The sequence below is a fragment of the Drepanopeziza brunnea genome (genome assembly GCF_022702325.1).
Source record: "Drepanopeziza brunnea f. sp. 'multigermtubi' strain 214-2 chromosome Unknown ctg14, whole genome shotgun sequence".
Classification (NCBI taxonomy): domain Eukaryota; kingdom Fungi; phylum Ascomycota; class Leotiomycetes; order Helotiales; family Drepanopezizaceae; genus Drepanopeziza; species Drepanopeziza brunnea.
In genome coordinates this window covers 493,533-518,724 of record NW_027094077.1, presented here as the reverse complement: position 1 = coordinate 518,724, position 25,192 = coordinate 493,533, and positions in this window count along the sequence as shown.

The window sequence follows — 25,192 nt, the reverse complement described above, 5'->3', positions numbered from 1 at the left end:
ATTGAAAAAGAGAGCATTAAAAAAAAAAAGGACATTGAAAAAAAGAAGGACATTAAAGAGAAAGGCGATATTAAAAAAGAGGGCGATATTAATAAAGAGAGCGATATTAAGAAGGAAAGCGATATTAAAGAAGAAAGGGATATTAAAGAAAAAGCTATTATACTACTATTAAAAACTCTTTTATTAAAAGACCTTTATTACGTAACTTTACAACGCGCTCTTATAACACTATCATCTAGCTTGCTACGCTATCGATATAAGTCACTCGATCTTTTCGATAGTAACGACGAGATGACTCGCATTATAAGTAAGATCAACTTTAAAAGACTTATCGATACTTAAAGCAGCTAACAAACTAATGATAATGCTTAAAGCAATAATAAGACACAAAATGATGCTTAAAGCAAACAAAAAAGCGAAGTAAGTAAAAAAAGAAGTTAAGATATTATACTTACGGATCTTTTTAAGTTCATATATACGACGTATAAAAATAAGAAAATATATAACGATCTTGAAGTACACCGCGCTTTTAAGCAAATCGAGCAATCGAATAAGATCAAAGCTAAAGCGGAAGCATTAAATTTAACGTTAGATTTGCTTTTTCTTTTATTCTTTTTAACTTTTAAGCCAAGCATAAATACGATCTATCAATCTTTACCGCGTCTTACGCTTTTCGCATTCGCTTAACTATTTAAAAGACTTATTAAAATCGAGTGCATTAAGTGCAGCAGCTTCCGTTTATTACTATACTTCTTTATTTTAAATATTAGTCTGCGATTTACTACTTGCTTAAATTGCTATTACTAACGACGCTACGAGCTAATTAAAAAGTACTTTATTCAAGATATAGCTCGGAAGTGTTTAATTAGTAATTTAATAGATGTAATAATATCGGAATATACGGCGAAATTAGCGGACGAACTTTATTAAAGCTGTTTAAGTCTATTTCTATAAAGAGAGCTAGATAATTTATATACTTGTTATTATTATCGCAATAAGCGGACCTTTTAACGCTTATATGTTTCAGATAAGCGTATAAAAAAGGCTATTCAAAGCTTAAAAGCTTACGTAAAAATCGAGCTTAAAGCTCACCGATTGATAGCTATAAAAAAGTATAAGCTTAACGAATTATAAGATGTATACTAATAGTTTATTATTAAAAGTGGTTGTATAGCTATTAGCAATTGATTAAAGGTAAATAATGTATTTAAATTGTAATTTTAATTGCGCCGAATCAACTGTAACTTTTGTAACTTTTATAACTTTTATAACTTGATAATTTTATATGATTATATATATTAAGCCGATAGATTTAGCAAAAACGAAAATTTACTTATATTATAAAAGTTATATAAATTACAAAAGTTATAAAAGTTACAAAAGTTATAAAAGTTATAAAAGTTACAAGAGTTACAAGAGTTACAAGAGTTACAAGAGTTATAAATTACTTTATAAAATATAATATAGATATATTGCTATACTGACGAATACAGCAAGTATAAGAATTTAGCTAAGCACGGACCTTTTTAAAAAGTGAATTCGTTTGTTACTTTTAAATATTTATTATAACTTAAATATTTTTTTTAACTTTAATATCAATATCAACATCAACTTTAATTTCAACTTTAACTTTAACTCTAACCTTAACTTCAACTTTAATTATAGCTATAACTACGATTACAACTATATTAGCAATATGATCTCATTCCGCTAGCGCAACCTTTAAAACGAACTTTATACAAAGCGGGTAGGTCGGCCGGATCCGGCTTATAAGCGGCAAGTACAACTATTTCGCAAGCAGTAATAGCTGCTTTTACATCTTTTCTTTCTTTTTTAACAAGCCTTGCCTTTTGCTTTGCTTATTGCTTTAATTGAGCCCGCGGTGTAAATAATAAATAATACATTTTAGTTACTTACGTTAATATTATATATAGATTCAATTAAAACGACGACGATGATAATAAGATTAAGTTAATAATCTTTTACTCTCTTTCTTTTTTTTCTTTTCTTTTTTATACCGTTTTCGCTGCTATTTTGCCTTTTCTTTTCTCTTTCTCTTTTGCTGTTATAGACTTAGCAGTAAAAGAGGTTAAAAGAGAAGTAAAAGAAGATAAAGTGATAAAAGATTCTAAGCTCGCAATATAAGTCATCTTAAGATTAAGTGATACATTTAAGCTACTTACGCTAATAATATATATATATATATATAAATTCGAAGACGACGACGATATAAATAAGCTAATAATCTCTCGCTCTTTTTCTTTTTTTATCTTCGTCCTTCTTGTTTTATCGATTCTTATTAGCGTTTCGGCTTTTATATTCTTCGCCGCCGCCGTACTCTCTTTTGCTACGCCACTTGCTACTTTTCGCTTTATAAGCTTTAGACCGATCTTACTTTTACAATAAAGCACAAGCGTAAGTATATTTTCACATCTTTTATTAATGCTTATTAATCAGATTAATAGATGTTTGCGTCTCTGCCGGCCGTTAGTAAAAGGACCTTTCTTATTAAGGCTTAGCTTAAACAAGCTTAATCGACTGCCGGGTTTGCGCGGCTCTTTTAAGCTTGGACTACTTAAAAGAAAAACAAAGACTTATATACGCTTTCCGTTATAAGCATATAGTGGTCGTATAAGCAATCGGACTTGTTAAAACTCTTTTCTCTTCGCCGTGCTATCATCGGTTACGTCGGCCGTATTATAAAGACCGAATTGTAAGAATTACTTTCTTTTATCTTTTAACAACTTTAAGCTAATACAAATATATAAAAGTGAGTTAGTAGACTCGCTTTGCGATGCGTGCGCTGCTGCCCGCTAAAAGTGTTAAGCATACTCTTCGGCTAGTAAAGTATAAATATTTAATTCGAAAGATGCGTATGCTCGCTGTCGGTGATCTTTTCGAAAGTGTATTGCGTTTAAGAAAAGCCTATGTAAAAAACGTAGACTTAGACCCCTTTCTCTTGCTCGAGACCTTCCCTCTTCCTTCTTCCTTTTTCTTTTAAGTGCACCTTTTACAGCTAGGTTAAAGATTCGGGTTTAAACTTTTTTTAATGCATATTCTTAAACTTAATAACTTTTATAACTTTTGTGACTTGTATAATCTTATAACTTTTATAACTTTTATAACTTCTATAACTTTTATAACTTCTATAACTTTTATAACCTTTATAACCTTTATAACTTTTGTAACTTTTATAACTTTTATAACTTCTGTAACTTTTGTAACTTCTGTAACTTTTGTAACTTTTGTAACTTCTAATATTTTCGTAATATAAGTAAATATATAAATATAAGTAATAAAAAGGGTCCGAGGTCTCTTCGGTATAAAAATGAAAAGATAAGTAATAAAAAAGGGTTTAAAGGGGTCTCCCTTTTATAATAAAATATAAACTCGATAATAACTTTTGTAATTTTTGTAACTTCTGTAACTTCTGTAACTTCTGTAACTTCTGTAACTTCTGTAACTTTTAATATTTTCGTAATATAAGTAAATATATAATTATGAGTAATAAAGGAGGTCCGGGGTCTCTCCGGTATAAAAATGAAAAGATGAGTAATAAAGGGGGGTTTAAGGGGGTCTCCCTTTTATAATAAATTATAAACTCGATAGTTTTTAATATAATAATACTTTTATATATATTTACTTGTATTTTACGATTTATTTAATAAGTTTGATATTTAGCAAAACATAAAGTCCGATATAATATTATCAACGGGCTAATTATTAATTTTATAAAAATCTAATTTAATAATATACTAATGAGTAATTAGCCCGTTGGTAACACTACAGAGAACTTGGTCCTCTGCCCTGGTATTGCTACTATCGATTACGAATTATAAAAACGAAAAAAAAAAAAAAGTAAAAGATACGAAAATTAAATGCAAGACTATAGTTTTTACGAGAATTCCGAAGATATAACTTAAGCTTTTTATTAATACCGAGATAAATATAAAGCTTTTAAAGACATAATTAATAAAAAATGTATTCATATCAATAATTACGAACGCTTTTGCTTAAGACTTAAGAAGATCGATGCTTTTATTATTTAGAAAAAGCAAAAAAAGACTTAATTTAAATCTATCGTATTAAACGTTCGTTAAACGGAATACGACAATATCTTAAAAAATCGATCTATTAACGGACTTAAAACTTATAAACATTTGCTCTTTTATTAATAACCAATTCAATAGCCAGCTTAATATTAGCTCGATTAAAATGCTTAGTAATTAACCAACTAACTAAAAGAGCTTACTATTATCTTTAAAAGACTAATCGACATTAAAAATATTAATATTATAAAATGGATTAATACGCTTAGCCATTTATTTAGCATAAAAGTCGCTTCGGTCGAAATCAACGCTGCCGTAAAAGATAAAGCTAAAAAGCTTTTCTTACTTTCGGAAAGATCTAAGCTTATTAAGATTAAAAAGAATATCCGATAATAAAAAAAGAAAAACTACGGCACTTTTAAAGCCCGTGCTTCTTAAGAATCGAGTATTACTATAAAGATAAACTTAAAAGATAAGTTGTTCGATAATATAATTAAAGAAAAGTCTTTTAAATCAGCTAAAGCCGACGAAGCTATAAAAGATATAAAAAGAAAGGTTAAAATCACTTAACGAATATTAAAAAGAAAAAAGAAAAGGATTTATAAACGAAAGAAGTTTATTAACCTTTACGTTACTATTAAAGCTTAAGAAAAAGCAATAGCGGCGATTATAAAATCGAGAATCGAAGTTTAAATTAAAGACTTATTCGAACTTAGCTTTCGCTTCGACAAGCTATTAAGCTATTATATTTTAATAGTTCTCGATATTAAAAAAAACGTAAAAGTCTTTTAAAGTAAGCTTATTCTTATAAACGCTTTAATTATTAAACGTTTAAATCGGAATAAAAAAAGCAAATTAAACTTCTTAGCGACGCAAATTCGCAAACAACTTATCGCTCGCAATTGCTTCGAAATAACGATAAAAACCTTAAAAGTTTTTATTAATATCGACGGTATAATTAAAAGCAAATCTTTCTTCGATAATAAATTTAAAGTCAATATAATAAATAAAAAAGTAGCTAAGATAATTAAACTATTTATTATAACGGATCGAACTTTAATTTATACGATCGTATCCGAAGATCTTTATAACTTCGATAAATAAATAAACGACGTCGAAGTTATTATCGACGGAATCATTAATTACGCCGATTTCTTTATCATTAATAATAGCAGTTACGAAGTCATCTTAAGCATGCCTTTCTTTTTAAAATCTTAACTTTTCTTTTTTTACTTCGATAATAATACGATAAAAGCTTCTTTTTAAAACAACGATCGATCTATTTAAAGATAAATTATTATTGTAAAAAACAAGTCGGATTTAGTCGAAGACTCGAGAAATTAATAGCTAGCATATAAGCTAAGATGGATGCTAAGCTAAAAGAAAGCTTAAAAAGAAATTCCGCTCGTAAACTATAGTTTACGAATAAATCGGCATAAAAATAACAAAATTATAAAAAAACAATTTAACTTAATATTAAATAAGACTTATTAAAATCAAAAATATTAAAAATATTTGCAATCAAACTCGACAAATCGAAAAATTTTATATTTATTATCGATAACGATAAAGACTTTTTAAAAAGAAATATAATAAAAGTTAATACGATATACAAAAAGAAAGCAAAGAAAGTCAAACTGATAGATTTAAAAGTATCGGATAAAAAGATACTTAAAAAGATCGACGATTAATTTAAGCAAGATAAGAAAGCGAGACTTCTTAAGCTTAAAAGACCTTTTTCGAAATACTTTATTAATAAGTTTTCAAATTTAAAAGTTAAATTAAGATTAACGAAGAAACGATTTAAAGCACTTACGATTAGCTCTTAAATCACTTCGGAAAAAAGAAAGCTGTTTTACTAATGCTTTTTAAATCGAAAAGAAGCGATAGCTTAAGATTTTACTTATCTTAATTAAGTTCGAAAAGAAGTTATGCTATTTTAAAAAATTAAAACGATGCTTTATAAAGCTTAATAAAAGAGAACGTTTACATTATCGAAAGCTTTGCAAAAAATAATTATTATTATATTAAAAAAGCGATTAAAGCAAAAAGTTTTTAAATTATATTAAAGCTTTTATTAGAACAAATAATTTATTATAATAAGAAAAGAGAAAGGAAAATACAAGCTGATCACTATTATAATTAAGATAAACCGTATTACGATTAAAGACGCTAATATTACTTCGAACGTAAATTAGTTTTCGAACGAATTTGCCGGCTTTACGATAGCTATACTCTTAGATTTCTTTTTTAAATACAATTAATTCTTTTTCGACGTTAAGTTTAAAGACATAATAGCTATTTAAACGCTTATCGAATTGCTTCGGATGATTCGGATACTTATAAAAGCTATTAATTCGATCGCTTAATTTATTAAAGTCATTTACAAAATCCTTATAAATTACATTCTTAACGTTTGCTTGCTTTATATAAATAACGTAAAAGTTAAAAGATCGCGATCTTTTTACAATTATAAAAAAGTTTTGCTCGGAATACGACGATTCGTTTTAAAACATATTTAAAATATCAATAAAGTGCTTATAAGGTTTAAAAAAGCTAAAACGATCGTCGGAACGAAGTCTTAATATTATATGCTCGACTTTAATATCGTTGGATTCGTTACGGATAGCGAAAAACGCTACTTTTAAACCGTTAAAATTAAAAAGATATTAAAATAGATTAAGTGCGAAGATATATCGGAAGCCCGAGCTTTTATTAACATCGTAGTTTATTATAAAATTTAAATTAAAAACTTTTTTATAATTGCTGCTTTAATCTACGCGACGATAAAAAAAAAATCGAATTCGAGTAGTTGAAACCTTAATAAAAAGCGATAAGACTGCTTAAAAAAGCCTTGCTCTTTGCTCTCGCTTTTATCAAGATCGATTATAGCAAAAAAAGAAAGAAAATCTATTTAACGGTAAACGCTAATCTTAAAAGATAAAAAGCGGTATTATAATAAAAAGACCTTAATAAAAAGCGATATCTTGCTAAGTTCGAAAGTAGTCTTTAAAACTTTATTAAAAGCAAGTATAACGCAATTAAGCGAGAATGCTGCGGTGCTTTAAAAGTTATGAAAAAGATAAAAAGCGAATTATACGAAGTTTACTTTATTTTAAAAACCGACGCTAAAGTACTAATTGATCAACTTAACGGATTAGCGAGCGATTTGCTTAAAGCTTTCGTTACGAATTAAATTGCGTAAATAAAATTAATAGACTTTAAAGTTAAGCATATCTTTAAGATTAAAAACACGATAGCGGACGGTCTCTTTAAGAAAAGAAAAGAGTATCTTTTAAATATTAAAGAAAAAGAAGAAAAAAATATTAACGATTAAGTTATTAATAAGCTAAGCACTATTTTAATATTCTTAATTAAACGACTCGTAAACTATAGTTTACGAGCTAAAAAAAGAGTTTTAAAATACGATTACTCGCTCGAATCTAAGCTTATTGCTTAATTCTTTATTATTCTTAAACGCTTTCTTTCGATTAAGACTTATGACTTTTAAAAGTTTAAGAACAAAGCACTTAACTACTTAATTAAAAATAATTACTTTTATAAGCGAGCAGATAATTCTTACTCGATTAAGCTAGTTGTCGACGGAACTTAAAGACGCTATATTGTTATTTCCGACGCTTATCGAAAATCTAAACATAAAAAAGCCGAATCAACTTATTATCGTATATCAAAACTCTTTTTTTAAAATAGATGCTACGAAAACTATAAAGCTTTTGTTTAAAGTTATAAGCTTTATTAAAAACGCAAAGCTAGACGAATAGAAAACTTTTTATACTCGACTTAGCTTACTTAAATATGATCAAAAGTCAGCTTAAACGTGTTACGAATACTTATTATCGACAAAAAGATGACTTGCTTTATATTAATTAAAGAAGATTTATTTAAATAGCTAAAAAAGCGGCTACTTCGATCAGCTAACGCCGAATTCATTATTAAGTTTTTTTAAAAAGATATCGTTTACCGCTACGGACTATTCGAAAGACTGACTATCGATAAAAGACTCGAAAACAAAACAATTATTAAAGCTTTCGCTATTAAATACGAGATCAAAAAGGTCTAAATCTTAAGCTATAATTCAAAAGCTAATAAAATGATTAAAAAAAGATATAAAGACATCTTAAATAGCTTATCGAAAGTTATAAATAAAAGATTTAAAGATTAAGTTCGCAAATTTAATAAAATGCTTTTTGCGATTCGGATATCGATATACGCATTTATTAAAGTTACCCTTTTCTTTTTAAATTACAAACGAAAAGCTAAGCTACTTTTAAAATCACGATAGCTAATTTAAAAGTTATTATTATAACAAAAGGTTCGATCTCGCGCTAATTTACTTATTATAAGATTTAAACAATTAGAACTTCGAAACGAAAATATCGACGAAATCATTTTAAAAAAGAAACGCTATCGACTTGCCGCTAAAGCCATTTAAAAACGAGTCAAAGTCTTAAAGTCGAAATCTATTAAAGAAAAAGACTTAATACTTCTTTACGACGTTAAACGCAGCATCGATATATCCGCGGATATTAAGCTAAACTATAAGTAGCTAAGACCTTATATCGTTTTTAAAGCTTACGATAAAAGATATTATAAGCTTTAAAAAACCGATAAGACTAAGCTTAAAAGCACTTTTGCAGCTAACCGCTTTAAACGATTCTACCGCTGCGATTAAACTTTTTTTCTTTTTAACGACGACGAAGAAAAAAAAGAAGAAGATTCGAGCTTTTTAAATAACTCGGATCTTAATAAATACGAGCTTTCCGACGACGGCAAAAGTAAACCACTTAACTTAAAAGTGATCTTTGGACTTAAGCTTATTAACTTTCAAATCGTTCTTTTAATACTCTCGAAAGAATAAAAACTAGCTTATAAAATTGTTTCTTAATTTGTTTTTTTACTTTTGTTTTCTTACTTTCTTATCCTTTCTTTGTTTTATACTTATTTTATAAAAGGACGTGCTTCTAATAATCACTTTCTTTGTTTTAATAAAAAAGAGTATTTCTTACGTTTGTTCTTTTCTTTTTAAACTTGCCTTTTATTGTATTTTCTATTTTTTTCTTATTCTTTTCACTTTATTAGCTATTCACTTGTCTTATATAAATTGTTCTTATTGTTTATTTGTTTTTTACTTGTTTTAAGCTTAAACGGTTATTTTCTATTTCTTAATCAAGACTGTTCTTTTATTTTAAGCGTGCTTAACTACGTGTATTCGAAAGTGAATTGCTATCGAAAAGAATAAGTCTTTTTTATAAATATACTTATATAAGAAAGCTCTCCCTTTCTTCTTCTTAACATTTTCTCTTTTTATACAATAATAATTATAATAATATTACCATCACTTTTTTTTCATAACTATATAATACTACGCTAATATTAACGACTTTAATTATTACTCAATCAATTATTATTATTATCAGCTTTTATTCCGCTATCTTATATTTGACTCGTAAACCGTAGTTTACGAATTAAATATGCTTTTTAAGTTAATCGCCGCTAAAAGAAAAGCTTTTATCCGAGATGCATCTTTTAGCTTACTAATAAGCGAAGAGTAAGCTGCTTTAATCCGATAATCGAATTTCGAGCTAAAGTTCGAAAAACGAGTTATTAAGACCTTCGATAAGTTCTTTTAAACTTACCGCTAAATAAGCAACTTTAATCAATTAACTATACTTAAAATAGCAACCTCCGATCTTAATAATAGATTAAGTAAAAAAGACGACTTGATTTTGTAATACGATCAATTCTTGCGAGCCGAATGCGTAAAAAAAAATATAAACGTTAAAAACTTTTTTTCAGCTTACGACCAGTTTACTATTAAAGTCACCGCTATCCATTCTTTACGCAATAAAAACGCTAAAAGATATAAACGAATTAAAAGAGCCTTCGATAGCGCTAAAAGCTAATTGCTATACGACGACCACTTTAAAGTTATATACACTTTAATCCGCAGCGCTCGCTAATTAAGCGTCATTCTAAAGATTTGCACTCTTAACGCTTACGCTATTTAAATCATCAATTATTATATCGTTGCTTACGTCGCTTTTTAAAAGACTATAACTAATATAGCTCGAAAACGCAAGTTCGCTAAGCTTAATGCTACGGTAATCAACTTCATTTGCTAGACCGTAAAAGATAAGATTAATATTAAATAAAAAAATAAAATTGCTATTCTTAACGAAAGACTTTTAAAAAAGCTAAGACTAAAAGTCTTATTATATAGCTTATTGATTTTAGCTCCCGATAATATTAAAAGCGAATACGACGAGCTTAAAGAACGTATAAAATTCGCCGACGAAAATTAAATTTAAAATTTCGTTTTATAAAAAGAACTTAAATCCGAAATTCTATTCGTAAATTATAATTTACGAGTGCTAAATAATTCAGCAATTAAAGCGAGACCAAGTCAACTCTTTGCTTTTAAAACCCTTTTGCTTAAATCACTTATTGCGCGCTTTTTATTATTATTAGCTTTATTTTAAAAATCGATATTATCTTTTACTAATAAGCTTCCGAACGCTAAACTAATTGCCTCGATCATATTTATTTTACGCAAGTTTATCGACGTAATTTCTTTTCTAGCACTTACATTTAAAGTGCAACGCGACCCTTCGAAAACCAATTGCTATTAGCATTATCCGTTAAAAAAAAAACAGCTTTAAGTACGAACTAGCTAAAGCCGTATCGAACCGCTACTTTAAACTCGTTAAGATTAAAGACTTCATAAGTATAAACGTAGCCTTTATTAATTTTTACTAAGACTTTTATTAATTAACTTTCGACCGCTTAAACTTAAACGAGAATATCGATAATGCTTTTTAAATTGCCGCGGAATCGATTAAAAAAGCTATTAGCTAGATCCGCAAGCTTTTAAAAAACGAATTTTCTAATAACGCGATCTTACGACTCTTCGACCGTCGTAGCTAAGTAAAAATAAGTAAAGAAAAAAGCAAAGTAATAAATTACTTTTTATTATTCGAAATCTTTAATTTAAGCTTTAACGACGACGATTGCGATTATACAAAGATCTTTTAAAAAGTAAAAAACGTATTAAAATTTAAAAATAGATTTAAAAAACTCTTTAACTTAAACGTCTAAACGAAGCTCCGCTTTAATCGCAAAGTCTTACCGTCCGCTATCGAACTATTAAATAAAGTCTTTTACGAAATTTATACTTTCGAATACGCTAAATACTTTAAGCTAACTACGAAAAGCTTTATAATAATAATAATCCGTTTTAACTTATATCGATTCATCGAAGCTTATTAAACTAACGCTTTTAACAACTTTATACTTTATTCGAGCAATTAATCGATGTTCGCTATTAAGATTAAAAGCAGTATTTTAATTACAAGAATATCTAGCTTAAGTTCTTTTAAGTTCAAAGCTAAGCCGATATCTTTTAACAAGCTGAACTAAAGCACTAGCTTAATAAGCATCGCTTAAAAGAATAGCCTTCTTAATACTATAAATACGAATAGCTATACGAAAGTTTAGCTTATATTAAAAGCTTTCTTTTCAAACGATAAGCACGGCAATTAGACCTTTTTCACTATTATAAAAAAAAAGATCTAAATATACTTATACCACTTTCGGCCTAGTGATTCAAAAAGAGCTTTTACTAGTGCACTCTTTAATATAATACACTCTTTAACCTAGCAAGTCTTCCGAAGCTATTATAAGTTATACTTTGCCGCTTTGCTTAATCGCCGAAACGAAAACTACAAGCTTATCGCTTACCCGGAACCTTTTTAGCTTTTTAAATGCAATAATAATGCTCGAGTAATTGCGATTAAGCACGACGCTAATATTAAACGATTCGTAAACCGTAATTCACGAATAAAAGATAAAGTTTTAAACTACTACTTAATGCTTTATAGCGTAAAAAGCTAGATCGAAAGCTTAGCTATTTAACTTAAAAGCTATACTTACGACACAACTTTTAAAAAGACTGTTAAATAAAAAGCTTTTAAACTTAAATCGAAGACTTTAAATGCTTTTAAAAACATTGCGCTACGCTAACCTTTCGTTATAATTAATAACTTCGCTACTTTTATATCCGTTATTACGAAACAAAGTGTTTTCTTAAATATAAATGCTTTTTAAAATTCCTTTTACAGATAAGCAATTTTTTTTAATAATTATACCGCTTTGCTAAACGATAATACTTTAAAAATAAAGTCAGCTTTGCAAAACACGCTTGCACGATCGTCTTAAAACGCATACCGTTAACTTTTCGGTAAAAAGTTATTAATAAATCAAGCTAACCTTTCGCCGCTATAATTTAGCTAGATTATATCAATTACGTATTAAAAGTCTTAATCGAAAAGATAGATTAAAACGAATCTCGAGTAATAAAAGAACTAACCGATATCTTTGTTATATCTCGGACTTAATTTTAAAAATACTTTATTAAGCATAAGAAAAAGTTGTTTTCGATATTTAAAAAAGGATTTGCTATTATCTTAAATGCTAAAGCTAAGATTTATAAAGCTAAGTCCTTTTCTAAAAGCAAAAGCCGCCGAGTTAACGACTTTATAAACGCCGATAAGTTAAAAGATTTTAAAAAAAGCTTACGACCGATTAAATTGTCTTTTAATAACTCCGATTTAAATATAAAAATCAATTTAAAAAGTGCGAAATCTATTCGTAAACTACGGTTTATAAGCTAAATCGGCAATCTTAAAGCATTATCTTTTTAACCGGAATCCTTAAACCGCGCATTCGATAAAGCTATAAAAGCTTTAAATGACTTGCTCGAAAACGAAAACGATTTAATTAATAATTTTAAACTTTATTTTAACTTTACTAACTTTCCGTCGGCTAAGTTTACACTTATCAACGATGCTACCGGCAATAAACGCAAGAATAACACGCGCTCTTTCACTTTTAAAGATATTACTATTAGCACGTTATCATTTAATACTAGCTTAGCTAAGAGAAAAAGACCTTCTCAACTTAAAGAAAACGAAAGAATTGAAAACGTAAGCACGGAAAAAGATTATAAAAAAGCTGCCGAAGAGTAGTTTAAACGTTTAGAATTTAAAGATAAGATACCTTCCTTTTTTTTTTATACATTAGATTTTTTTTTTCTTTTATACCCTTTTTTTTTTCTTCTTGCTTAATAGTAAGCGAAAGCGCTTACTTATTTTATAAAAGGACGGATGTAAACACCTTGCTTGATAAGGTACCTGCTATAGCTATTAAGGCCACACTAAACGGACTTATCTTCTATAAAAAGGCATACATTTCTTAACTAGAACAATCAACGAGCTTTCCACCCACCTTTTTTAGCACTTCTTTTATAAGATCATAAGGTCTAGCCTTAAAGCCAAGCTTTTATACGGCACATCTTTTTGGGTGCTTCTACAGTAGCTTACTTTATCGCTTTAAAAGATGTTTAAGCGTATGCAGTTTTTATAGAAAATCTTAAGCTTATCGATAAAGACTTCGTATTTAGCGCTTTTATATTTCTTTTTTATATTTTAATACACTTTCGAAAAGTTATTAATCTATTTAACGTAATCGTTAATTCTTGCTCGAAGTGGTTTAAATAATCTAACGTAAGAAAGGACGGTTGTGTTAAGTAGTAAAAGGATTTAGTATTTAACATCGATCTTTTTATTAAAGGTTAGTATCGAAATCGGGAAAAGACGTGCGGTTAGCAAGGCAGCGAAGCCTCGAGTATTAAAAGGCTCACTTAATAGTGTACGGTTAATACTTATAGCTAATCCCTTTTGCTCGATTATAAGTTCGATTGCAAGTTTAGTTATAAGCTCGATTATAAGTGTAAGCGTAGTCGCAAGTGCCGCCGGTATAATAGTAAGTGCCGTTATTGCTTTATCTTTAGCTTGCTGCTTTTGCTTAAATGCTATTTTCTTAGCCTTTTTGACCTCTTGTTCCGCGATGATCTTATTCTTAGCATCTTTATAGATAAAAGTCTATAGCTTTAGCTCGTTTTCTTAATATAAAGCGTAAAAGATTGATGCTTAAAAGATACCTTTAGCTAGTCTAATTTATACTTTACTTATTATAAAGTATTTTCGAAGCTAGCGGCAAATCGATCGGTAAGCGTGTCTTTATATTTTAGTCGTTTATCTATTAAAATCTTATAAAAAGATCTCGAAAAAGGACTCTCTTTGCTTGCTATTATATATGTCTTTATAGCTTTCCAAACACATAAAGATGTAGCTGTTGATTATAAAAGGGTTTATAACTTAAGCGGGGTTAGTAAAGTTAAAATCATATCCTTAACTTAAATGATTGATCTAGCCCTTTAGTCTTAGTGGTATAAGCTTAGCTGACACGATAGTCGGTGCGGTCGAATAGACCGATATATTAATAGCGAATTCGTATATAGAAGAAGGAATTCGTAGTAATTAAAAGTGAGCGAGTATAATAATAGATCTGCTAGTTTATTAGCTAAAGAAACAGTTCTTTAAAAAGAAAGGTAAGAATCGTGCTCGCAAAGAATTATCCGCTTTTTAGATCTTTTCGCGCGTAATAAACGCAATCGATTCTCGTAAAAGGTTATTCGATTTTCGATTCTTGATCGAAAAACGGTAGTAAGTATCGTTAGTACAAGATGAAAAGCGAAGTTAGTAAAAATTTTTTAGACTTAATCTTATTTCTTTTAGACCTTGCGAATCTATAGTTTATTCAATTACTGATCAGTGTTGATACATAAGTGTTTAATAGTACTATCGTTTTGAATTGGTTGTGTTATAAATGTCTAGTATTGCTATACTAGTAGTGGCGGTTCTTTAAAAGGATCGCGGGTGCACGTGCCACCCTTACGTGCCAAGTCCATTATTACCCTTATCGTTCCTTCCATTCCTATCCGCTGCATAGCCGTAGAGGCCGTTGTATTCCGACAGTATCGATATATCTTCTTAAGCTCGCGCTAACTTCTTTATTTAAGTTGTTTTTAATTAAGTATCGTAAAAGCTTCGTTCGTCTTCTATATTAAGTTTCGATGTTGTATAAAATCGATAATAATACGCAAGTAATCATTGTTTTGCGTAGCGCGTAAGCGAAAAGACCGTCCGCCGTACGAGCGAAGCTTTTAATATAAAATGTTATCCGTCGTGCTTTTTTAACTCTTTCGGATAAATAGCGTTTAAAAGTCATTTTCCGATCGAATTATACTTCGAGTTATCGTAATCTCGAAATAGCTTTTATTATCGAGAGCTACGCTTATAAGCTTAAAATAATATCGGTCTTATTTAGTTATAAGATAATTATATTTAAAGCAAAGTCTTTGTTCTTATAAAAAAAGTAGATCATTTTTATCTTTTTTAAAACAAAAAAGATTTAATTCTTTGCTTTATAAGCTAAAATGCTTTAGATATTTATTGCAAAGAAAGTGATATTAAATATAAATAAGTATAACGCTTTATAAATGCAAATGTTATTAACGTATTTAAATCGTAATATCGTATCTTAATTAAAGAGTTCCGCGAAGTATAATATATATAAAACGAAAGATAAAAGCGATCTTTAAAGTATATCGCATTTTACGTCGTAACGGTCCGTGATAACACTTTCGAAGCGTACTTAAACTTATCGATCGTTAAAAAAAGAGTAAATAAGCTTTAAGAAAAGAAAAGGCTAGCTTTACTTATTTATGCGCTTAAAAAGCCGGCGCTTAAGCAAAGCGTCGAAAGCTTTTTAAACGTTTAATATTATTATTATAATAATTTTATTTGCTAAAAAAGCTGCTTCGATATCGTAAGTAAAGCAAGCAACGAAGTTTATAATAAATCGCTTAAGTAAAACTTTACTTTATTAAAAGCTTAAAATGCTTAAAGTTAAAGAAGTCTAAGCAATTCGCTTAGCGATAATACGCTTTAAGCTTTTAAACATATAAAAAAGAAAAGCTATAAAGCGCTACGAGTGCATCGAAGTCTTATTTTTTTATTTACTTTAAGTATTATAGCTACTTTTACTAGTTTTTAATAAGTTAAAAAAAAGCTATGCCGAAAGCAAGCATTAAGCAAAGCGTAAATATAATATCGAATATGCTGCTAAACCTTTTTCAAAAGCTTAATAATAATCCGGTCCGTATTTAACGAAGTGTTAATTACTTTTATAATGCTTTATTTTACTTCTTCGGAAGTAACGGTTAAGTCTTACGGCAAGTGCTTCGTGCCGTCGTATTAAAGTTCTTTCGGAAAGTCGTTTTCGGCGTTAAACCGGCCGAGTATAATCCGTCGTAATAAGTCTGCTTTCTTTTTAGTATCTTATACTATAGCTTTTTTATATATAAAAAGAAAGGATTTAAAGTTAATAATCAGCTTGTGCTAGCCGACCACTTTATATAAGTCTTTATCGTTTGCAACTCCGTTTAATACTTGCATTTAATAATCTTTTTTAGCTTTACGTATAACGTTACGAAAGTGCTTAGTTTCGTTTGTTAAAATACGATCGATAAAGTTCTAACGCGCTTCGATGTATTCGTAATAAGCTTATTCAACTTTTAAAGTTTATTAAAAAGCTATCTTGCTTATATTTCGATAAAGTATGCTAACGACTTTAATTGCGTTTTTAAAAATCTTCGCGAAAGCTAAAGCATTTCGTTTAATTTGTGCAAAGTCGTAAAAGCTCGAAAAATTAAAAAAAGTGTTTATATTATTACGTACAAAGTTTTCGAATCTATTTATATTTTTGTCCGTTATTTTCTTATAAAACTAGTCTATTAGCACGCGCTTTCGTTTCGGAATCGTAATAATTAAAGTTTAATAATCTAAAGTGCTATACAAATCCTTTTTTATTATCGTAATAGCGTGCGGTACTTACGGGCGCACCCCCTACGTTTAGCAACCGTGTGCACACCGAGTGAACACCGAGTTAACATTAATCAACCGATTATACACCGATTATAATCGGTGTATATTAAGGTTGATCTTAAGACTGACGAGTTTTTTAATATATTATTATTTAAATCAACCTTTCAACTCTAATATTAATCTTTACACTTTAATAATAACCTTTAAACTCTAATATTGATTTTTACACTTTAATATCAACCTTTAAACTCTAATATCAATCTCTACACCTTAATATCAACCTTTATACCTTAATATCGACTTTATCGTAATAAATAAAAGAAAGTGCTAAAGGCAAAAAATACTCTACGTTATCATTATTACTAATAGCTTATACTTTTAACTTGTATATTTCTCGTACTTCTCTTTGCTTTACTTATTACCTCACCGCCGCCACTACCTCACCGCCGCCACTACCTCACCGCTGCTACTACCTTACCGCCGCCACTACCTCACCGTCGCTACTACCTTACCGCCGCCACTTCCTCACCTACCTTTATTATTTCACCGCCGCTACTACCTCACTACTGCTACGACCTCACCGTCGCTACTACCTTACCGCCGCCACTTCTTCACTCACCTTTATTACCTTACCGCCGCTATTACCTCACCGGCGCTACTACCTCACTTACCTTTATTACCTCACCGCCGCCACTACCTTACCGCCGCTACTATTTGCTGGAAGCGATACTAGAAGCAAGGCAATACTGGTGGCGATACTGGAGGCGATACTAGTAACAAGGCAATACTGGTAGCAAAGCAATACTAGAGGCGATACTGGTGGCAAGGCAATACTGGAGGCAATACTAGTGGCGATACTAGTGGCAAGGCAATACTAGAGGCGATACTGGTGGCAAGGCAATACTGGTGGCAGCGCTAGTGGCGATACTGGTAGCGATACTGGTGGCAAGGCAATGCTGGAGGCGATACTAGTGGCAAGGCAATACTAGAGGCAAGGCAATACTAGTGGCAAGGCGATACTGGTGGCGATACTGGTGGCGATACTAGTGGCAAGGCAATGCTGGAGGCGATACTAGTAGCAAAGCAATACTGGTGGCAATACTGGTGGCGATACTGGTAGCGATACTGGTGGCAAGGCAATGCTGGAGGCGATATTAGTGGCAATATTGGTAGCGATACTGGTGGCGATACTGGTAGCGATACTGGTGGCAAGGCAATACTGGTGGCAATACTGGTGGCGATACTAGTGGCGATACTGGTAGCAAGGCAATGCTAGAAGCGATACTGGTAGCGATACTGGTAGCAAGGCAATACTAGTAGTAGTATAAATAATAATAAAGTTAAAATTAATAAAGTGTTAGTCAAGTGTTAATAAGGTTTTAATAATAATAATTATTAAAGTTAATAGTAATTTAATTAAGTATAATAATCGAATTATAAAGTGTAGCAACCGAGTGCACTCGGTTGTAAATCGAGTATTCGGTGTAGCAATTAAGTGCACTCGGTTGCAAATCGAGTACTCGGTGTTCACTCGGTTGTAAATCGAATATACGTTTTTAAAGTTATCCGAACCACAATCGAGTATACACCGAGTATTCGATTTATAACCGAGTGCACTCGGTTGCTATACTAAAACGTTAAAGTGTAAATAAAGTGTAAATAAAGTGTTGCAACCGAGTGCACTCGGTTGCTACACCTAAGGGTTGCGCCCGTAAGTATATTTAAGAAAGTAAAGTCTAAAACGTGTTCGAGCTAATGTATAAGTTCTTTTAACACGCTAATAAAGTCTATGCCGTTCGCTTTAAACTAATCCGCAAAGTTTTTCCTTTAATAAGTAATCCGAACTTTTAATTCGAATATCTCGTATTGTATATGAAAGTCTTTTTTTATTAAGCATTTATAATTAAGAGTAAGATATAAGACGTAATCGATAACTTCGTTAATAATCGGTTGTTTATAAGCGTTGAAGATAATATATTTATTAACGTCGATCTATAATATATTTTTATTCTAGACCGGTCGTCGCTGCTTTATATAAAGTCTAGCTTTTTTGCGAATATATATAAAGACTCGAGGTCTTTCGGCTTCGAAATTAATCTTCGAAGTTCTTTATAAGTCTATTAAAAAATAAATGTTAAAAGCAAAGTATATTTATGTTTTTATATTAAAGTAAGTTATTAATTTTTACACGTATATTATATTTAATTTATGCTTGTGCGTTAAAGAGAGTATAATCTAATGATTAAGTATAAAGCGTTTTGTATTAGCTTATTCGACGTGTATATCGAGTCTAAACCGTATCGTATAGCCGTAGCCGGTTTGTATCGGTATATTACTAATTAAGTAAATTAAAAAGTAAGTTCGTCTTTCGAGTTTGCGTTTGCGTTTATTAAAAGTAAGATCTTAAGCTTGACTTTAAGTTTCTATTTGATTACTTTATAGTGTGGCGGAGTTGGGGCTCTGTATTTGTTTTGTCTATATATATAGTACTAATGCTAAGGACTTTTGTTACGTAAGTGCGCTGCATGCTCTAGCCTTGCTAAGCACGTAGTTAAGTCACGTGCAAGCTCTTATATAGACGAGTAATTGGTTCTTCCTTGAACTAGCACTATAACACACATAATATAATACACGTACTTATAAAACACATTCGAGTGTCTTTCGATCGTCCTCCTTTTCTTTTTTTATTTACTTACGATTCTATTATAATTATATTTATATATATTTCTTGATTTAACGTTAAGTATATGTTAAAGCTCTTTCTTTCTATATATATTTAGTGACTTACGCAAAGAATCGAATTAAAAGTTGGTTTTTATACTTTTTTTAAACTTGCTTCTTTTACGAAAAGCTATATATTCGAAGTTTACGTTATACGCTAAGTTATTGACTATATGCTTTTACGATGCATTCTCGAAGAGTATTCGATATACGCTAAGCTAATAGTCAAATGCTTTTGTATATAAGCTTCGAGGCTATTGCTTTAAAAGCGATCTTTTTTCGATTTATATCCGTAGAGCATACTATTCGATATATTTGATAAGTATTACTTAAAAGGTCGTTATTTTAATTCGAAGATCGAGCTAGCTAAAGTTCAATTCGGTATTTATAAAGTACTATTCACTTAAAATACTTTGCACGGCGATACGCTCGAAGTACTATTCGTTTGATATACTTCGCTCTTTCGATTTAATATAGTTTTCAATACAAGTTTATTGCTCTTTCTTTTTTAAAAAAGTAAGTAGTAGTTAAGTACCGGAAATACTACGTTAAGCTTAAGAAATTAAGATTTAATATTTACTTCGCAACGGAAATTACGAATAAAGACTTCGAATTGCTTTCGAATATCTTTCGCTTTAGCAAATAAAAGATACGACGAGCGAAAATAAATATTATATAATTCGAAACCGTTTTAGTATCGCATTATATTAAAAGCAAGCTATATGCTTATACGAAAGCTCGGCTATTACTCGACTTCGTTTTTATTTCGATATACTTAATCTCGGCAATTACTTTTCCGCTTATTACGGATCTTACGTTATAAAATTAAACGTATTATTAATATTATTTATTATATTGATTTAATTTCGATTATTTAGTTCGAAGCGATCGATACTCGACGTTTTAATAAATCACTTTCGACGCATTAAGATTTTATATTTTTATAACATTTCTTTATATATCTAACATTTATTATAAATTATATTTATTTTATTTTTATTATTCATTTATATTTATTTTATTTTCGTTCTTTTTTTATATCCGTTTCGAAACACTTTTACACTTTAATCGATATTTATTAACTTAACTTAACGGGCTTACGTTAAACCTCTTGGAAATCAAAAAGAGCTATGACTTTTTCGACTTAAAAAGATTTCGGACTTAACGAAGATACTATTCGCAAGCTAATTAAAGACGAAGTAAAAAGGATTTAAGCTTTTTTACTTTTCGTAAATGCTTCGAATTACGTAAATATCCGTAAACCTTTTCTTAGACTTAAAGCTTTTAAAATGCTTGCTTTTAATAAAGCTAATATTACGGATTATATTCGCTAGCTCGAACGAGCGTTTAAAGACTACGGTATCGTTAGTGATTCGAAAAAGAAGTAATGCTTTGCTAAATACAATATTTTTAACTTTTTTAAATACAATATACGATGTAATATCGAAAGCCTCGAAGGTTTTTCGGATTCGAAAGTGATTTAAAACGAATTCAAATCGGTAATTAAAAAGGAATATAAAGCTTTCGATTTAATTAAGTGAAAAGATAATATTAAGTTCTTAAACGACTTAAGCAATAAGTAGATAGCAAGAGAAAGAGCTTTTAAAGCGGAGCTTTTATAGTTTACTCGATAATTCAACTTCACGAGCTTAGCTTGCTTAATTAATAAAGATATTACTAATAAGTAATTAAAGTAGAAGTTCTTCGATTGCTTATTATTATCGATATAGAATCGGACTTAAAAGAATATTAAATTTAAAGAAGATCACTTGCAGTTTTACGATATAATATATATTATAATAAGCGACTTAATTAAGCAAAAACAGATTATTGCGAAACGAATTAAAAAATACAATTACGCCGAGATCTTTAAAGCTTTTTCTCGCTATAATCTTTATTAAAACGAAAACTCTCGTTTTTAAATACTATTTATTATTTTCGAAAGCAAGCGAAACTTATACGTTTTATTTCTTTATAACACTTACTTCGATAGTACTTATCTTTTTTTTTCTTATCGCGCAAGCATTACCGCTACGAGTTCGATTACTTTATTCGTCGATCTTGATTTAAAAATCGAAGCTTTTACGAAATAGCTAGCGAAAGTTAATATTCATTTAAGATTCATCGATAACTTTGCGCTCGTATCGAAAGAAGCTTATATGAACTTATTAAAAGCAGCTTAATACGAAGAAGCTTAAAAGATCGCTTTACATCGAGTTTACGAGATTAATACGGCCGACATTTATTCGAGTTAAAGCTACGTTATATCGAAAAAGAAACGATCGTTAAACGATTTTACGTGCATTTTCTATTAGTGCTAATATACTATTAATCTACTTAACTATTAATAAAAGCTTTATAAATATCAAAATCAATACTATTTGTTTATGCTTTAATACGAGCTAGCTTTTTACTTTAACGAGGCAGACTTAATATATATCGGATTATATCGAAAAGAAATACTTTCGATTTCGTTTTAATTTTAAAACAATACTTTTAAATACAAGCAAGTTTTAAAAAAGGTTTATAAAACGATAAACGATTTTAATTTAAAACGACGTTAAAAAGCTTTAAAAGCATAAAAAGAATCTATTAAAGAAGTTGCATAAAAACGCATTAAAGCGCTTATTCGAGCAATTAACAACGGCAATGCGAAAGCTTTTCGTATTAACGATTTTAATACTTCGAATATAATTCGTTAACGATGCATTATATTAGCGAATTTATATGCTTACGTATTTAATACGAAAGCTATTATTACATCGGTAAAGACTCGAGCGCGCAACGCAGCTTCGCGAGTTACGCTATATCCTTTCAAAAACGCTTTTTTAATAAAAGCAAAAATTTAATTTATTTATAACTAACTTAAAATTACTTTCGCTAAGCTAATAAAAATAAATAAACTCAAGCCCGCTTATACCGCGATTTTAAATCGAAACGCTTTACGATCGAAAGATTTACGTAATCTACTCGTTACGTTGCTAAAAGCTTTTAAAATTGCATTTAAACTAAAAGCTAAGCCTTTTAAGATTGTTAAATCATACGAAAGTCTTAGTAAAGTGATCTTTTCTTTAAGAATAGACTACGAAGCGACTCGTATTAAGCTCTTAAAAAAGCGCGATTTACTTAAGAACTTAACTTTTAATAAGATTATTACGTTCTTTATTGCTTTTTCTACTTTTAAACGATCTTCTTCCGAAAGTATAATCGATAAGATAATTTAACAAACTTTTATTAACGAAAGCGTTATTAACTACTTTTAAGTTACGGTTAGCGTTGCGAAAGTTTCGAAAGATTGCTTAATTATAAATAATAAGCTTACATTAAAAGCGACGGATAATATAATAAAAGACGGACTTGCTCTAAAGCTTTAACGACTCGTTTAAAAAGAAAGTAATATCTTTTTATTTAATAGCGATTTATTTTATAAAGTTATAAGTCGTTTTATTAATAAAGCGCTTTATTATAAAAATTTACTTTTTCTTTTTTCTTTTGCTACTTCGATTTACGGCCGAATCATCGGTAAAGCGGATTTTATACAAGTTTTTATTCGATTAAAACGGATCTCGTATCGAAATGCTATTGCTTAACAATCTTAATTAAAACGCTTATTCGAATTCTTTTAAATATTTAAGCTTTAATTGCAAAAGAATATAAGTAGCAGCTAAACTAAAAACCGCTAACGCTTTGCGCTTTTAATATTCAAAGCTTTTTCGATTTGAAAACGGTTTTGTTTTATTTTTATTATCGGCTTTATTTCGACTTTTTTTATAACTGTGTTTTACGATATTTTTTAATTTTAATACTTTTTTCTCGATTAGTTTATTCGTAAAGATCGGCGTACTTTGCGGATTATAATCGAAAGTAATACGAAATCTTTTTTAACGGAAATCGGCTTTGCATCGACGTTTAAGTAATTATTTTTTAAATACTTTTATTATTATTCGCTAACTTTTAAAGTTATCGTTAGCATTTTCGAATAGTTTTTAATTATTAATACGCGGGCTATACTCGATACAAGTGCAAAGGTTAACGTTATTACTTATAACGCTGCGGTTAAATTCGAAGTTCTTATAGCTTACGATTAAAAGATAAGCTTTTAAATAATTACCGGTTCTTTTTCGCGCTTTATTAAATACGCTAATAATATGTTTATTAATATCGGAAGTGCTACGATTCGAACTCGATTTTACGTTATAGATTCGCTAAGGTTTCGACTTATACTCGATTACTTTTTTATACGTAAAGCGAAAATCGGTTTTCGATACTTTTCGGATTATAAAAGTAGCTTTATTATTGTTATAGTAATTAATCCGCTTATAAGCTAAGTTATTTAAGCTAAAGTAAACGATAAAACGAATCAATACGACGAAGCCGTCGATCGCTTCAAAAAGCAAAGTATAAGTTTTATTTATCACGATAAGTCTTCGAATAATAGCGATAACGACTTAAAAAACTAATAACCGGCCTTGTTAAAAGCGCTGAAGTCGATATATTAAAAGCTTTTTGCTTTTCGCTTAATTTCGAAAGCGAAACGTTATAATATTAAAAAAAAGACGTCTTTATTATTTAAAAGCAGTTTATCGATGTTTTTACTTTTATAAAATACGATTTTTTAATAACTTATTAAATAAATGCCGTTAGCACTAATAACTTTATAACTCGCTATTACGATTATATCGATTATTAAAATTCGATATTTTATTAAACTCGAAAAAAGATCTTTTCGGACTCGGCTAAAGTATTCGATATATATAAAACTAAAGATAAAAAGATCAAGTTAATTAACGAAGCAGACGGCGTAAGAGCAGTATTAAGTAATAAAGTTAATTAATATAAGCTATTAAAAGTAAAAGATACTTTATAAAAGCAAGTAAAAGAATATAAGCAATACTTTTTTCCGCGCATTGCCGATATACCGAAAGGCTTTCGAATTACATTCGAACGCATAGCGAACTTAAATATCGATAATATTTTACGACTTTAAAAAAAGGATTTGTTTAAAAATATGATATTAAATAAAAAAAAATCAATTGCATTCGCTTAATAAAAGTGCGATAAGTTTTACGACGACGTTTTACTTTCGATTAAACTTAAAACTATTTTATATACGGCTTAATAAGCTCTTAATTACTCGTGTCCGAAAGCTTTATAGCTTATTATTATTAAAATGCTTTAAGATAAGCTTAATAAAAGAGTTTTAAAGTATTGCGAAAGATCGTACCGGAATTAATAGTTTTTAATAATTAAAAAGCAGCCGGGTTAATATAAACTTATTAACTTAGCAACTTTATTTAATATAGTTATACGAAAGGACGTTAATTTACTTTTAATTATAAATAAGTTTGCCGAAAAGTTTTTTAGTTGTTAAATAATTAGCTTAATCGACTTTTATTCGGGTTATGATTAATAGACATTTTATTAATCGAGTAAAGACCTTACCGTTTTCTTTATACCGCTAAGTCTTTTTCGATGCATTACTTTTTCGTAAAACGCTACGAACTTAATCGCTTAATTCGTTCGAATAATTAATTTTATTTTAAAGCTTTTGCAATTTAAAGTCTTTATGCTATTTATCGACGATATTAAAGTAAAAAGATTATAAACGGCTTATTT